This window comes from Protopterus annectens, chromosome 14.part0, assembly GCF_019279795.1.
Source record: "Protopterus annectens isolate FY-2018-M chromosome 14.part0, PAN1.0, whole genome shotgun sequence".
NCBI classification, from domain to species: domain Eukaryota; kingdom Metazoa; phylum Chordata; order Ceratodontiformes; family Protopteridae; genus Protopterus; species Protopterus annectens.
In genome coordinates, this window is record NC_056748.1 from 272,462,030 (window position 1) to 272,479,078 (window position 17,049).

Sequence of the window (17,049 nt, forward strand, 5' to 3'; positions counted from 1 at the left end):
AGAACTCCTCAAACAGATAAAGTAGACCAAATAGCCAGTGGTTAAGACCTCAGAGCACATTTTATGCAGTTCATTCCTGGGTTATCTATTTTTGGTTCTATAATAATGCTCCTCCAGTTCTATAATAGCAGAGCTTGTCCAAATAGCTCAGAATACGACACAGTATATGAGTCGTCAGGTTAAGAATGTCAGTTCTTTATTCCACGACAGATGAGCACTACAGCACTTTAGTGTGCAGGAATGTTATTACAACTGAAGAAAGCTATATAACCCCACTGGGGTGAGCTTTGAAAAAGTGCTCTAAGGTCTTAACCACTGGTTATTTTCTGTTAGAACCTACCCTCCACTACAAGTCCAAGCTGGTTAAGGCTAGGTCCCGCAGGCAGCCAAAGTGGCACTTATACAGAGCTAACCACAGACAAAGACAAAACTGGTTAACAATAATTACCCACCAAAACAGAAGAAAGTTCTGCAGCGTTGTACCAATATACTTTTAATAAAAACAAAGCTTTCAGACAAAAGTCCTTCTTCAGTGTTAATAAAATTCTCATCCGGATATCACATCCTTTATAATTAAAAATCCATTAAACACATGACACAGCCTACCTATCATAAATTAGGCTTAATTAAGCCATTAAAAGCAAAAATCAATCAGATTTTGCACTGAAAAGTCTTAAAGAAATATGTAACATTCTATACATTCAATGACTTTAGAATTATTTATTATTATTAAACAGGCTTAACATAAGCACATTTACTTCATTTGCTTACATATACTCTACATAAATAGCCCAGAGAAATATATGTTAAAGAAATATATATTCATATATAACGGTAAACAATTATAATGCAGTAAATTCGTTCTAAAACTTCAACAGTATAGGACTAATGGCAAGCACAATATATTGCTGAACATTATGTCAAGTCATATACATACAGAAATGAAGTAAGAAAGTTCACATAAATACAGACAGACGTCCATTTTCATGTATAATGCACCATATCAGGTAAGCAAAAATATATAAGAATATTCAAAGTATGGAGGTACTCATTACTTAATTATTTTATTTGTTGTTGCTTATTTTTCAAAATAGGTTTAATAGTAACCTGCTTATTTAAACCAGGGTATATCACGGGATGTAGGCGAGTAATCCACTCTTATTCCGTATTATCTAGTCTATTCACTAAGTCCCCACGCCTAATATTAGCAGTTAAAAATAGAAGTTATGTTCTTACCATAACGTTCCATGTTAGTTGTCTTCTTCTCGCCTTCTTTCTTGCTGGATGGGTTCGGAGCCAACCTCGGCTCCCTCTAAAAGCGCGAGAGTTGGGTCCAGCGGCTCGAGGCTCCCCTTATATCCCACAATGCTAGGCGGTATTACCTCAGATCTCGTTTGTAAGCTATGCCCAGCTAAAATAACTCCAGAACCACTGGAAAAGGGAAAAACCCACCTCTATAAAAGGAAGGGAAGAAGGTGACCTGAAAACCTGAAGAAGGAATATATGCACAGAATAGCATATACCTATCTACAATAGAGGTGGTAGAAAGAGAGGTCACAATCAAACTCCTCTAGGTCTGTCCAGGCTAGGGGGAAGGAGGGTGGGGCGCGAGAAGAAGACAACTAACATGGAGCGTTATGGTAAGAACATAACTTCTATATGTTAAGTTGTCAATCTCGCCTTCATTCTTGCTGGATGGGACCGTCCCTAGCACCTTGTCCCGGGTGGCCTATCGGAACAGACTCTTGAGAACAGTGGAACCAAAGTTAGCTCTATGTCTAGAAGCTAAATCCAACTTATAATGAGAAATAAAAGTGTGAGGAGTAGCCCAAGTAGCCGCTGCACAAATGGTGTCAATAGGCAGCCTGTCTTGGAAGGCTATAGAAGTAGCCAAAGCTCTGGTGGAGTGAGCCTTAGGTTTGTTAGGCAGCTTTTGGTGTCTAATTTCATAAGCAAAGGAAATCAGAGATGTTAGCCATCTGGAGAGTGATACCTTCGAAACTGAAAGTCCCTTTCTGCCTTCTGCATAAGAGATAAACAACTGGTCAGTTTTCCTGATCTGTTTGGTTCTATCCAAATAATACCTTAACTGACTATGAACATCTAGCCAATGCAATTTTTGTTCAGACCTGTTAGAAAAGTTAGGAAAAACACAGGGAGGTCAATGCTTTGATTTAGGTTAGGCAGAGGCTACTTTAGGTAAAAGGATGGATTGGTTCGTAAGGACACTCTGTCTTTATGAAACAATAGATCCGGTGGTCGTCTGCTGAGTGCATGAAGTTCTGAGACCCTTCTAGCTGAAGTAATGGCTACCAGAAAGAGTGTCTTCCTGCATAGCAATTTCAATGAACAGGAAGCTGCAGGTTCGAGGGAAGAATCAAAGATGTGAGAACTAAATTAAGGTCCCAAGAAGGAGGAGGATTTCTTATAGGAGGTCTGAGAAGAAAAACTCCCTTCAAAAGCTTTGCAAAGCTTGTGAGACATGATGGCAGAATCTGAGATGCCCACATGAAAGTTAGAAATAGCTGCCAATTGAACTTTAAGAGTAGAAGGAGATGAACCTGCATGGAAGAGTTCAGCTAGAAAATCAAGGACTATTTGGATGGAAGCAGTGAAAGGATCTATGTCCCTTCCTTGAGCCCAATAGGCAAAAGCGTTTCCACTTACTAAGATAAATCTTCCGAGTGGAAGATTTATGGGAAGCTATCAAAATATCTCGAACAGAGTGAGATATTTGAGAAGCCTGGCTAAGGTTGGAATTGGAGGAACCAAGCAGTGAGGTTCAGAGAGGGAGGGCGATGTAACTGACCCGATTGATGGATCAAAAGATCTGGAACTAGGTCCAGATACCAAGGTTGCTCCAACAGAAATTGATGTAGAAAGGGAACCAAACCTGTCGAGGCCAGTAAGGAGCAATGAGGATCAATGAGGCCTTCTGGCGATAGCTTTCTGTATCACTTGAGAGATTAGTGGGAAGGGAGGAAATGCATACAGAAGTCCCGGGGCCAAACCTGGACTAGGCGTCTCTGCTGGGCTGGCCTGTACGGGAATAGGGTGAAATAATCTCTGCACTTGCTGTTTTGGGGAGTAGCAAAAAGGTCGCAGCAAGGCTGACCCCACTTGAGAAAAATTTTCTCCAGAATAGAATCTTTCAGAGACCACTCGTGAGGCATGAGTATAGCTCTGCTCAATTTGTCCACGATTAGATTGGACTTCCGGGGATATCGTTGCTATCAGAAACCGCTGAGAAGAAATCGCCCATTGCCACAGTCTGAGTGCTTCTCGACATAGGGGATAGGACCTGGTTCCGCCTTGTTTGTTGATATACCACACTACAGACATATTGTCTGTCTGGATTGCTAAGAGAGTCTTGAAGGGCTAAAAGCACTGCTCTCATCTCTAGAACATTTATATGCAAGTGGCATTACGTCTGGTTGCCATATGCCCTGGACTGTTCTGCCTGATAATGCCCCCCACCCGATCAGGGAGGCGTCCATTGTCAGAGTAGCAACCGGAGGGGGAGCTACAAAGGGTCTTCCCAGTAAGAGCTGAGGGAAAGAAATCCACCAAAGAAGATGATTCTTGCATGCTAGCATGTCGTAATGGTGTGGGACATCGGAAGTTGCTGGTACGACCATTGTGTGAAGAGCATCCATTGAAGGATTCTCATGTGGAATCTGGCTAATAGAAGTAGAGGGATAGCAGCCGCCATAATCCCCAGTACTTTCAGAACTAATCTTACTTTGACTCTGTTGCTGTGGAAGAGAAGAGAGACCAGTTTGTGTATGTCTGCTATTCTTTGGTCTGTTAGTCTCGCAGACATGTTGACTGTGTCTAGATTTGTGCCTATGAAGGTAATATACGACAAGGCGACAAAACAGACTTAATTTATTGAGATGCCTAACTTTTGACAAATGCGAAAGGTGTAGTCTCTGGCCATTAACAGAAGATGCTTGGTAGGAGCTGTGAGGAGCCAGTCGTCCAAATATGGAAACACCTGGAATCCTTGACGTGTCAGGTGAGAAGCTACCACTGCCATGCATTTGGTAAACACCGGGGCAGTGGTGAGACCAAAGGGCAGGGCTCTGAATTGAAAGTGACTGGTTCCCAGCCGGGCGGAGAAATCTCCTGGAGCGTCTGTTCATTTTATATGATAGTACGCATCCTGGAGGTCTATAGAGCACATCCAGTTTTCCTTTCCCAAAGGGGGTAGGATGGATTGTAGCGTGACCATCCGAAATCTTGTTTTCTTGACCGACTTGTTCAAGATACTGAGATCCAAAATGAGTCTCCAGTCCCTGTTTTCTTTGGAACCAAAAAGAATTTGGAGTAGATTCCGGATCCTTGCTGGTCTGCTGGCACTGGCTGAATGGCTCTTTTTGCAAGCAACTTTGAAATTTCCAACGCTGCTTGATCCCTTTGAGCGGGTGGAACATCTGGAAGGGATTTTTTGATTGATTTGGAGCGAGAAAGAGCGGAATGGAATAGCCTTCGGAAATGATGGACTGTACCCACTTGTCTTGAGTTAGGGATTGCCAGGCTTCTGGGTACAGTGACAATCTTCCCCCGACTGCCTCCGAAGGTGGACAGTCGAGCAACACCTCAGGGATGCTGAAAGGGCTTATCGGAAAAGGTTTCTCGATTGCCCTGGTTCTGCGGACCTGCCTCTAGGGCGGCGTCTACCATTATTGTTCCCCTCTGCCTCTGGTGGGGAACCGACTCTGTCGTCAGGCAAAGTCCCTTGAGATTGTTTGCGGAACCACATTTTCCCACTTTTCTGGCCTTTGGGTTAAGGCCTAGAAGCGGACTCCGATGGCAGAAAGAGTTTTGCCATCCGTCTCACACCTCGTCAAGGTTTCTTTCACTTGAGGACCAAAGAGAGATGATCCATCAAGCGGGAATTAGTGAAAGACGTTTTAAAGGGGTCCAAAGTTGCATAGCCGCATTCAGGCATGCTGGCGTAAGGCCACACCTGTCCCTCTCTGCTCGCTCCATCAGCCGCATATAAAAGGATGGAGGAGTTAGCTATAGAATTTAGGGTAGCCAGCTGAGTGTTCATCTTGTCCTGAAAACCCGCAGCTGTAGGATCCTTCAACATGTCACTCGCTTCCTTGATCAAATCTCTTTGAAGACGAGTGAAATGGCATAGGTAGTTCAGCGAGTAAAGGTCGCTGACTAAAACATCCGCTTCCCTGTCCATAGACCTAGATTCCTTGTTAGAAGGATGGACAAGCACCGAAGGATCAGCTAGTTCCTTCTTAGTGGCAGCAGCTACCACCATAACATCCACAGAAACTCCCTTGGTCAGAAATTGTTTATCTGCTGGTGCTGTGATGAACTTTGAAGGTCTCCTGGGGGTGGGGTCCACTGAGTCAGCAGCCGTCCAAGCCTCGTTTGCTATCACCTGCATGAGGGGGTCAAGGGGGACACCCAGGACGTGGAAGGGCGAGAGCCAAATGCCTCAAGATACACAGATTCATCCTCCGAAGGGTTAAGGGCTGGCCAATTTGCCCTCTGTTTCAGGATTTCTAGAATGTCTGCAAAGGAGACATCTTCAGAAGGGGAGGGGGGAACCCTGGGAATCCTCTAAATCTGTGTCAGAGGTGACAGACTCAGGTGAGTCTATGTGTTTCCTCTTACACTTTCTTTTCCTAGGGGGCTCCCCTGCCAATTCAGGAGAGGCCTCGAAGAGGATGAGATCCCACAGGGGATTCTTGAGGAGCTGGCTCTCTGCGGTCTGGGATGAGGGAGTGAGTAGACATAACCTGAGGCACCGAAGAGGGAGGGGCGGACAGAGCCGACTGTGGAGTTGAACCAGGTTCCAACACACTCCGCATGACCTCGCACCCCTGTCAGGCAGAGCCAGAGGTCCCCGCCGAAAAGCTGAGAACCCCCTCGGCACCGACAGTGATGGCTCCGAGGCCGATGTCGGAGCCGAACTCACCCGAGGCACCGAGAGGAGAGCGGGGTCGGACAAGGGTCGATGCCACTCACCCGAGCCCCGGCGAGGGAAGTCGGCGCCGAGATTCTTCCAAGGAAGAAAGGGCCGGCGGCGAGCCGAAGACATTTGTATCGGCTCCGACGCTACCACAGTCTCGGTTCTGAAACGCCCTGGCTCCGAGCTCAAAGGAGTCGGAGGAGGAACATTTTGAGGGACAGGGTCAAGCATCGACTGATGAGTCGGGCTCTGAAGCATTTGGGCCAGTGCCTCGGACTTAAGAAGTCGACTCACTACCCTCTGAAGGTCATGATCCGAAAGCCTCGATGACCTAGAGGAGTGAAATCTATGGCTCCGTTCGGACAGCAAGGGAGACGCTGGAGCCGAATGAACGGAGACAAGGGACGGTGACCTACACCTCTTTCTAGATGTCGGCTCCGATGGTCTGATCGGACCGACACAGAAATTTCAATGCCTCGGCTCCAGCGCAGAGAAACCACAGAAGCTGCAGTCTGAGACTCATTGGCTCCAGCCGGAGCCGATGTAGCAGGCCTCGACTCAGAAGCTGGAGTCGAGGACCTAGAAGCCTTAGAGGGTTTGCCGAAGTAACAGTAAGGGAACCCTCAGGCTTAAGCAAACCTCTTAAAATAAGTTTATTTTTTCTTTCCTGCAGGACTCTAGGGCTGAAGCCATGGCATACAGCACAAGAGTCCTGCAGGTGTAAAGGTCCCAGGCAGTACACACAAGAAGTGTGACCGTCTGTCAGAGACATTTTCTGACAGCACGAGTCACACTTCTTGAAGCCTGAGACCTTTGAGTCCTTAGACATTGTCAAGAAAAGTGTAACCACACACACACTGAAACACACCGATTACACTTTACTCTACACAAGTTTTTTAGATCCCTAAAAAACACATACACTCCACTAAGGGGATGGAAGGGCCCGAAGGCCTGAGGGAAGAACTTATAAGTTCTTAGTGGAAAAGGGGTGGATAAACAGAAGGGAAAAGGGTCTAAATCCACTAAGTTAAGGAAAATAACTATAATAGGTTAAAATAAAGGGGTTTAAATAAACTATAGATTACTCTATAAATACTGACCTGAAGCCGGTAGAAACCAAACACCTCGATCGCTGTAGCGGCAAACGAGATCTGGGGTAATACCGCCTAGCATTGTGGGATATAAGGGAGCCTCGGGGCGGTGGAACCAACTCTCGAGCTTTTAGAGTGGCGAGTCGGAGCCGAGGTCGGCTCCGAACCCATCCAGCAAGAATGAAGGCGAGATTGACAACTTAACATTATCTATTACACAAAAAGAAAAACAATGTGATGCATCTGTCTCTTGTATACGTTGGGCTAGAGAATTTGTAACCACTTTCCTTCTGATTTCCGATTTATGCTCAGTTATCCTATCTCTCAACCTTCTGGTTGACGTACCAACATAAAAACATGAACATTGTTGGCACAATGCTAGATAAACCACATTTATTATATATGACCGCTTTAGATCTTTAACCCTATTGTAATGTTCAGGATAATTTTTTAACGCTATCAGAACCAAACATGTCCACTAGTTTATGCTCTCCAGTCTAAAAGTAGCATATTTTCTGGTTAGTGTGACTCTGATGCACTTACACCGCATCTCTGAGACTCACTACTGTTCAGCAACAATGGACACAAATACAGTTTACAACTTAAATCAGAAGCCTCATACTACAAGTTTGCAAATTAAATAAGCTTGCAGATATGCACTCTATGCTTTATATGTTTAAAAATTATCTGGCAACACTTCGCTAATAATGTAAATGCACAAATTTATCAACTCACTATGAAACAAAGACTGGTGTTGCTTTATGCAAAATAGTATTAACGTACATGGTTGCAAAATACAAAGGCTAAAAAGAAAGATGTAATATTCTTCATTTTTCTAAGAAAGGCTAAGTATGTATCACAGATGCTGCAACTAAAAACTCAAAAGAAATACAGTTGTGTAAGTAAAGTTATCATAACAGTAGATGTTTGATATGTCACTCCTGCAGTAATTTAAGTTATGTGGGTTATATCCTGCACAGGATGTAATGGGTCAGTCAGCTACAAAAGCCTTTGGGCACTTTTGACATGTCCATACCTTGATGGCTCAAGTAGACAAGGGAGATAAATCAGCAGTCTGGGCACCAAGCCCATCAGAGGGTTCATGCCAACTAAAGAAGGGAAACTACAACTCTGAAAACTGTCAGTGCTAGGTACATACAAAAATCAATGTCTTCACCATGGCAAACATCCTACAAAAAATAAGGGGGGGTGAAGGGAGTGCCTACTGCAACAGTGATCTTTTCCTACTACCCACCTACCTAATTCATTAACAAGTCTACTATCACACTACAACAGATTTGTTCTTCCAGCCTCATTCAGTGACCACTGCCCAGTAGCCTTTCAAATTATCAGTCACCAAAACTGACTGCCAAGATATTTACCTTCAGACCCAGATCCACCATCAATGCAGACAACCTCAAAAAACACCTAGCAACATTTGACTGGTCTCCCTTTACCAGCTTACAAAACTCCTTGGCTGCAACAGCTCTGACACATACCCTCCTCACACAGTGCCTTTTCAAATACAAAGCTCCCTGACTAACCACTAAACTGAAAACTCTGCTCAAACTTAGGGACAATATGTGGTCTTCATGGAGACAACACCTCTCACCAGAAAAATGTACTGCCTTTACCTCTCTACGTAACCTAGTGCAAGCCATATGGAGATGCAAAACCAGCTACTTCAGAATTAGCCAACTTGTTGTTCTAGGCAAACCAAAACATCTTTGGCAAGAAGTAAATTTTCTCATGGCCATAAATCCACTGATCTCACCTCCTCTCCTATTGCCAACCAGACCTCGCATGGCCAACTGTCAACCTTCGATCTTCTCAAAGAATTCAGACATCTCCCTGGTACCACAACCTCTACCTCTCCTCAACTCACCCAGCCCCTCTCCTTTTATCCCCCTCTTCTATTTTAAAAAAAATTACACACCAAAAAAAAAAAAAACGTGTTCCCCTTCTAGAAAACATACCTCTGGATGCATACCCTGGTGTAAACAACTTATTCTCTTGGTTTATAGCACTCTGCAAATACTTCCTTACCACACCTTTTCTACATATTTATAACCTCTGCTTAATTTAACTCATTCATTCCAATGGAGCTCAGGAAGTATGGACTGTAATTTCCAATGGGTGGAACCTAAGCCTTCTGACAGAATCAAATTATGTCCTCACATTTCAAACAAATGTTCATATCTCTGGAACCATAGGCACTATGAAAGAAGTATAAATGGCAAACTCTTCAGCAGAAACTATTTTTATAGTGGTAGTATTCTTTAGGTTCTAGGTCTTAAACCAAATTTTATAAGTTGCAGTTAACACAGTCACTATTACTATAATCGTAACCAGGAAGCAACCATGTAACCACAATTTTTACAGCTTCAGAAAGTTAGTAAGCAGCAGAAACGTACTCTGATATTTTGTATAAAATCTGACAGTTTATTTCATAGGCACCAGGTAAGTGCTTTCACTACAGCTTCTTCAGACCATTAAAGTTTAAAATCCTTGATTACATGTATATACTAGTCACATGCTAAAAAAAATTAACTAAATTGGTATCTTAAAGCTAACCATTCAGTTTATTACAAGGCATTTCCACAGATCTAAGAACAATTCCTAGTCTACCATACAGTTTGGTTATTTCTCTTGGCATCTTGTATCTAAATCATTATTACTAATGCTACTTTTAGAATGAGTACTATACGCACTTTCTGTTGTTGATAGTTTTTATATATACTCCAATCAGTATACATTTTTACAGCCATGACAGTTTCCTGATAACAAATAGTTCTTGTACATAGCTAAATTTGTTTTCTAAACATTTTTACTTGCCTATATTCTCATTAATAAATACTTGTCTATACTTTACCATTTAATATCATTGTTTTTAAGAATACATATAAAAAATATACATATGTATATATATCTAAAAAAGGTATGTATATAATCAAATAAATGTTCCTTCACTTATCGTACTTTAAAAAAAAAATTTTGAGCGCATTTATAATACAAATTGCATACATTTCTAGCCATAAATTATATCAAAACATAATACTTTTTCTATTAATCTCTTAAAATAAATTTCTTCACAGGCTAAGAAACAGGATAGGACAAAATATCAGAGTACGTTTCTGCTGCTTACTAACTTTCTGAAGCTGGAAAAATTGTGGTTACATGGTTGCTTCCTGGTTACGATTAAAGGAATTTATTATATATTGAACTTTTTTAGCCAGGAAGCATTCGTTCTGTTGGGTGCAGTTATATTCTTCTATTATACAAGTACCTTTACGTTCGCATTCCACGGAGACATGGCTGAAAGTACAGAGAATATTGAACTAGATTATAGACCAGTCAGGTCTATTAGACTGGAAGAATTGTTTTTTATTGGCGTTGGTATCAGCGGTCTGAATGGACAAGAACAAGGTATGGAAACAACTGAAAAGAACTGAGTACTGTGTATAAAAGTGGCGAAAGCCTTAAGAATAAGTTTGCAATGTGTATTAGAAATGGATGATAGAGACCTTGAAAAATATGTTAAGCAATGAAGCAATATATGCCATTACAGATGGAAAAGAATTAGAAAAGATCAAGCTAAATATAATTAATACCATAATAGATTCAGTAAGTAGTAATATTATTAGCACAGAATTAGCAAGCTTCTTGGAAGTGGAACATCCAATGATCCCAGCCATACAGGGGATACCCAAGATCCATAAGGATGGAATTAACCCCCCCCATGAGACCTATTGTTTCTGGTAGTGGATGGTGTACGGAGCCCTTTTCGCTGTATGTAGAAAGACATCTCAGGCCAATTATAGATAAAAATAGAAATATACTTAAGGATAATAAGCAATTTTTGTTGGACCTATATGGATTTTTTAAAGATAAAGATATGAAGCCTGATATGATCTTGGTAACCTTAGATGTGCAGTCCCTGTTTACCATCATTCCTAATGCTATGGGTATTAATTCTATTAAAAGATACTTAAACACAGTGAATATACAGAACAGAAAATAGATTTACTGTGCATGTTCTTGGAAATTATATGTATGGTGAAGATATATATATCGAACGTGAAGGCGTAGCTATGGGCACGTCTTGTGCCAATAGCTACACCAACATGTTTTTGGCTATGTGGAAAGAAGAAGCTTTGTTCCCTAATGCTTGGCATCAAAAGAGCATTCCTTTCTATCAACGTTTTGTCGATGATATTTTTTTCCTTTGGGAGGGTGACCAATCGGATTTACAGAGATATCTGGAATATATCAATAGAATGACAACATATCTCAGGTTTACATCTGATTATTCAGACACTAGAATTGAATTTCTAGATGTATATGTCGAGAGAATTAAGGACAAACATGTTAATACAGGAGTTTACAGGAAGAAATGCTACAGGAATACCCTTCTACATCGACAAAGTATGCATCCGCCATACACATTTAACAACATCATAAAAGGTCAAAGTATTAGGATATCCCGGCTTAATGCTACAGAAGAGGGATATCAGCAGGAGATGGCAACGTTTAACAGTAGACTACTCAAACGTGGATATAGAGAGTCAGAGTTAAAAGCAGGAATGAAAGACATGCAGTTGGTAAGACAAAGTACAGGTGCCCCTTACTATTCAGGACAAGAATATATTCCTGCACGATGTAAGGGCACTGCATCTTATGTAAAAACACCAATGTACTATACTAGTGATAATATGAACATCAGGAACCTGATAGAAAATCACTGGCGTATCCTAACAGTGGACCCACAACTAAGAGATATAGTCGGGGACATACCCAGATATCAGTATAAGAATAAGTTTAACCATAAGAGATTATGTTATCCAGTCATCAACACAGGTCACAATGAATATACATGCACTAGTCGATGTGGAAAATGTAATTTCTGTGCATATATTGAAGGAGGAAATTAATTTATACATCCAGATACAGGTCAGACCTATAAGTTTCATGTGAATGCAGACTGTAGTAGTATTCATGTAGTATATCTGGCAGTCTGTCTAAAATGCCTCTCATTCTATGTTGGGAAAACCAACAGGACTTTCCGGACTAGAATTAGAGAGCACCTCTATGCAATCAAAATAGGACATAACATGAATGCTCTAGCCAAACATATTATGGCAAGTGGAGAGGAACATACTTTTAGTTTTAGGGTTATTGATAGTATCACTCCCATGATGAGGGAAGGTGACATAAGGAACAGCACCGAGAGAAGGGAAATGAACTGGATCATGAAGATGAGAGCAGATAGACGTAGAGGCTTAAATGAGAGAGCCTCATTAAGACCAGTTCTGAGATCTAGGCGTTTGATAGCCAAGTAGAAGGTACCAAGAACATGATATTTTATTACATATTGCATCCATGAATTTGTACAAAGCCTGTCCTATCATCTTTCTTAGCCTGTGAAGAAATTAATTTTAAGAGATTAATAGAAAAAGTATTATGTTTTGATATAATTTATGGCTAGAAATGTATGCAATTTGTATTATAAATGCGCTCAAAATTTTTTTTTTTTAAAGTACGATAAGTGAAGGAACATTTATTTGATTATATACATACCTTTTTTAGATATATATACATATATATATTTTTTATATGTATTCTTAAACAATGATATTAAATGGTAAATTATAGACAAGTATTTATTAATGAGAATATAGGCAAGTAAAAATGTTTAGAATATGAATTTAGCTATGTACACGAACTATTTGTTATCAGGAAACTGTCATGGCTGTAAAAATGTATACTGATTGGAGTATATATATAAAAACGATCAGCAACAGAAAGTGTATAGTACTCATTCTAAAAGTAGCATTAGTAATAATGATTTAGATACAAGATGCCAAGAGAAATAACCAAACTGTATGGTAGACTAGGAATTGTTCTTAGATCTGTGGAAATGCCTTGTAATAAACTGAATGGTTAGCTTTAAGATACCAATTTAGTTAATTGTTTTTTTAGCATGCGACTAGTATATACATGTAATCAAGGATTTTAAACTTTAACGGTCTGAAGAAGCTGTAGTGAAAGCGCTTACCTGGTGCCTATGAAATAAACTGTCGGATTTTATACAAAATATCAGAGTACGTTTCTGCTGCTTACTAACTTTCTGAAGCTGTAAAAATTGTGGTTACATGGTTGCTTCCTGGTTACGATTATAGGAATTTATTATATATTGAACTTTTTTAGCCAGGAAGTATTCATTCTGTTGGGTGCGCTATATTCTTCTGTTATACAGTCGCTATTACGTTTACAATATTTTGTAAACAAATTACAGTATCTCAGCAACTTCTCAAGTTATACACATACTGTCAGCAACATTTTATTCATCTAGCTGAGAGCTTTCATACGAGTCTAAGGAGTTCTCTCTGTGTTACTTGGTTGTTAAGATATTTAGAAAAATGTGAAAATTATATCTACATAAATTAATATAATAAAAACAACAGTTAATATTAGTTTACCTGCACTAGATGGAGGTCAAATATGAATGCAGTTGAGTTTGCCATCGTGTAAGCTTTAAGATTAAATCTTTCATAACCTTGTACATAGCATGTTTTTTGAATTATTGATGCAAATATGAACGTGCAATGTTTGACACTTAGAGGCATCAGTAGGAGGTAACAGCAGATGCACCTGGAGGCATCACTTGGATGTAATGAGTTAAAATACAATTCCAGACATATGGAAAACTGCTCAGGTTAAACCCCTTCCTAAACAGCATCAGCCAGTAAACACCTCGCACTTTTGCCATATCTCCTTCCTCCTTATACTTGGGAAAATACTTGAAAAACGAATCTACAACCAAATGTCCGCTAACATCTAACAGTACCACTTCCTTACTCAAACGGTATGGATTCTGGGCTGCACAATGACAGCACTATGGTCACTTACTGATGAGATCCTTCTCAAATTGGATAAAGGAATTGATTTAAGACCTCTCTTCATTGACCTTGCCATTGAATTAATTGGCCACTTTGTGCTCCTTCACTCCCTCCACGACATTTGAGTTAGCTCAACAGTGACACCTGGTTCCAACCTTTCCTAACACATGGGTGTTTCAGAGTCAAAATCGGCCCATCCCTATTACCACCAGCACCCTTTAACAGAGGAGCACTCCAGGGATCCATACTCGCCCCACTTTAGTTTTCAATTATTAACAACCTGCCCTCTGACCTCCCTAACCTTATCACTCTTTATGCATGTCATGGTTATTCTTTGATTTAGCCCCTCACATTCAGCTATTCAAACCCAGCTTCAGTCTGCCTGTACTACCTTTATTCTTGGCTAAACAACTGTAAGCTACTCCTAAACCATTCTAAAACAAAAAGTATCATATTTAGAACCTCACAAAAGCTGAAAAAGACTCCTACAAATCTCAACATCGCAGATCTCAACAGCTGCCCAACAGAAACAACCAAGTACTTTAAATACTACATGGCTATACCAGGGTAAAATACCAGAGTTTAGATAGAACAGGAGATGGAAGAAAGGATGATGACCCAGGAGCTCCTGGAAAGTGTTCCTAGCAAAGCCTGATCTAGATCTGGAAAAGTCGTCTTGTTTGTAGTGCTTTATGAAAGTATGTACAGAGGATCAAGTTTCTGCCTCCAGAATACTTCTAAAGACCACCCCTTTCCAAAATACCACTAAAGAAACAAAGACCCTAGCAGAATGTGGTTTCAAACTGCCTGGAATGGAATTAAGGTGAGAATACCAAAATGAAACAGCATGGATAACCATTTGGAAATAATTTGCTTCGGCACTAGTCCTTTTTCTTACCTTCATAAGGAATTAATAACTGATCTGAATTTCTGAGGGTTTTAAGTTCTGTTGCTATAGTATCAGAGTTCTCTGTGGACTTCCAGAGTATGAAGAATCCTTTCTCCCTCATTTCAGTTTCTGGAAAGAAGACGGGGGGTTGGATAGCTTAGCTTAAAGTAAATTCAGATACTGCTCTAGGCATAAATAAAGGTCAATTCTCATAGAAACCCTACCTTTATGGAAAATGAGAAAAGGTCGACTAACCATAAGAGTTTGCAATTCAGACACTCTTCTTGCAGACGTCCAAGCAATCACCAACATTGTTTTCTGTGTTAAGAATCTCAAATCAGCCTGATGTGCTGGTTCAAATAAAGCAAATGATAATTTTTCCAAAACAAAATTAAGATCCCAAGGAGAAGCCACCTGCTTTCTAAGTGGACAGGTATATAGAACCCTGTTAAAAAACAACTTGACATAACAGTGCACTAAAAGAGGGGAATCCATGTGCAGACATGCTGAAATAGCCAAAAGATGATCACTGATCATGGAATATGAAAGGCCAGAGGATAATAACTCACAAATATTGTAGAACCATGGAAATGACAGATTTAAGAGGGTAGTAGTTCTTGATGCGGCACCAACTATAACATCTTTTCTATTTGCTAATATATTTGCAATTAGCACTTCCTTTGCTTCCTTCAATACCAGCTGCACATCCTTTAAAGACAGAATTTTAATACCTTTTAGGTACCCATCATCCAGGCGCTCATTTGAAGTTGTTTCAAGTAGGGGTCTATCAAACAACCTGTCTTGTGTGAGAAGGTCCAGTCTGTTAGGAAGCTTGTGGTAATTACCATTGGCCATTTCCAAAGGAAGGAAGTCATCACAATGATCACTGCAGTGTTATTCTGAACCCTCAGAATGACCCTGGGTATTGGTGGAAGGGCATACAGGAACATTCCAGTGTAACAAAATGAAAATGGAACAGTTTTCCAGGCCAACTTGCAAGGACTCCAAGAGCATAATTTTGCCAGTTGTTTGTTGTGAATAGAGGCTAACAGAACTATCTGAGGTGTTCAAATCCTGGAAGACCCCCAGATTCAATTAACGTTAATAGGGATTTGTCCTGGTCTTGTTCAGCTTGTCTGCCACAAAGGTTTGCTGTGATGGAATGTAAGGTATCTGTAGATTGAAGCTGTGCCGTCTTGCTGCATACCAAAGCCACCATGGCTAATCAGCACATTGGGTATGATCTGGACTCACCCACATTTGTTAGTCTACCAGAGTGCAGTGGTGCAGCGGTAACATTGTCGCCTCACAGCAAGAGGTTCTCCAGTTTGATTCTTGGATGGAGTGCTTTCTGTGCAGAGTCTGCATGTCCTCAAAGCATTCGTGTGGGTTTCCTCCCACATTTCAAAGGCATGCATCTGGAGCGTTTCTCTTGAGCCCCTGCAAAAAATTGGCTTTGTTCCAAGTTGGACTTTCCTGGTAAACAAATGTTGAATAAATAAACAAACATCGCTGTGATGCTGGTTGTGACCACTTGTAAAGGTCCTCAGGACCACATATGATTGTGTGTGGAGTGCATTTATTACTACGTGTGTGTGTGTTTTGGCCTTCTTTTTCCAAAAGACCCTGTACTTTTACCCTTAGGGCACAGACCCCCCCCCCAAGCAAAATTTAAAGCATACAGGCTGTAGTGAAGGTAGAAGGGAGAATGGGAGAACTGGATTCAGACAAAACTAGTCTCTCCATCAAAGTAGGTCCCTTTTACTAATCCCAAACTGAACTTAAAAAGTAAGGGGCTGTTGATGTTGGGACCCTATAGATTTTAGGTACCACTAAATCTTTCTCATGTGGTGTTTGGCTGGAGGAATTATGAGCATCATAGATGCCACAAATCCTAAAACTCCCTTGCTGAAGTCCTTGCCTGAGTGAAAAAAAACTTAGGAATAGACATACCTTTTCCTGTATGAGAAAAGCTCTTTGAACAGATATATCCAGGAGAAACCTAAAGACAACTGTACTGTGGGATGGAATTAGACAAGGTTTTAGAATGTTCTTTTAGAACTCCCAGTGTGCAAAGGAGATCTCTTAATCCAAGTGAGAAATTCCTGTCAATTAGAAAACGTTTCTGCAAAAATAAGCAAGTTATTTAAATAAGGAAAGTGTGAATACCCTGCAAACTGCAGTAGTGAACACCCTTGGAAAAATTGATAACCCATATGGTAATGCATAGAA

At 40.7% G+C, this 17,049-nt stretch overlaps 1 protein-coding gene across 1 annotated transcript in view; it reads right to left on the minus strand.

Annotated features, from left to right (window-relative positions):
- Positions 1 to 17,049, minus strand: part of LOC122788651 (calcium uniporter protein, mitochondrial-like) — a 1,672,929-nt gene that overhangs the window by 614,950 nt on the left and 1,040,930 nt on the right. The gene's annotated exons all lie outside the window — the stretch shown is intronic.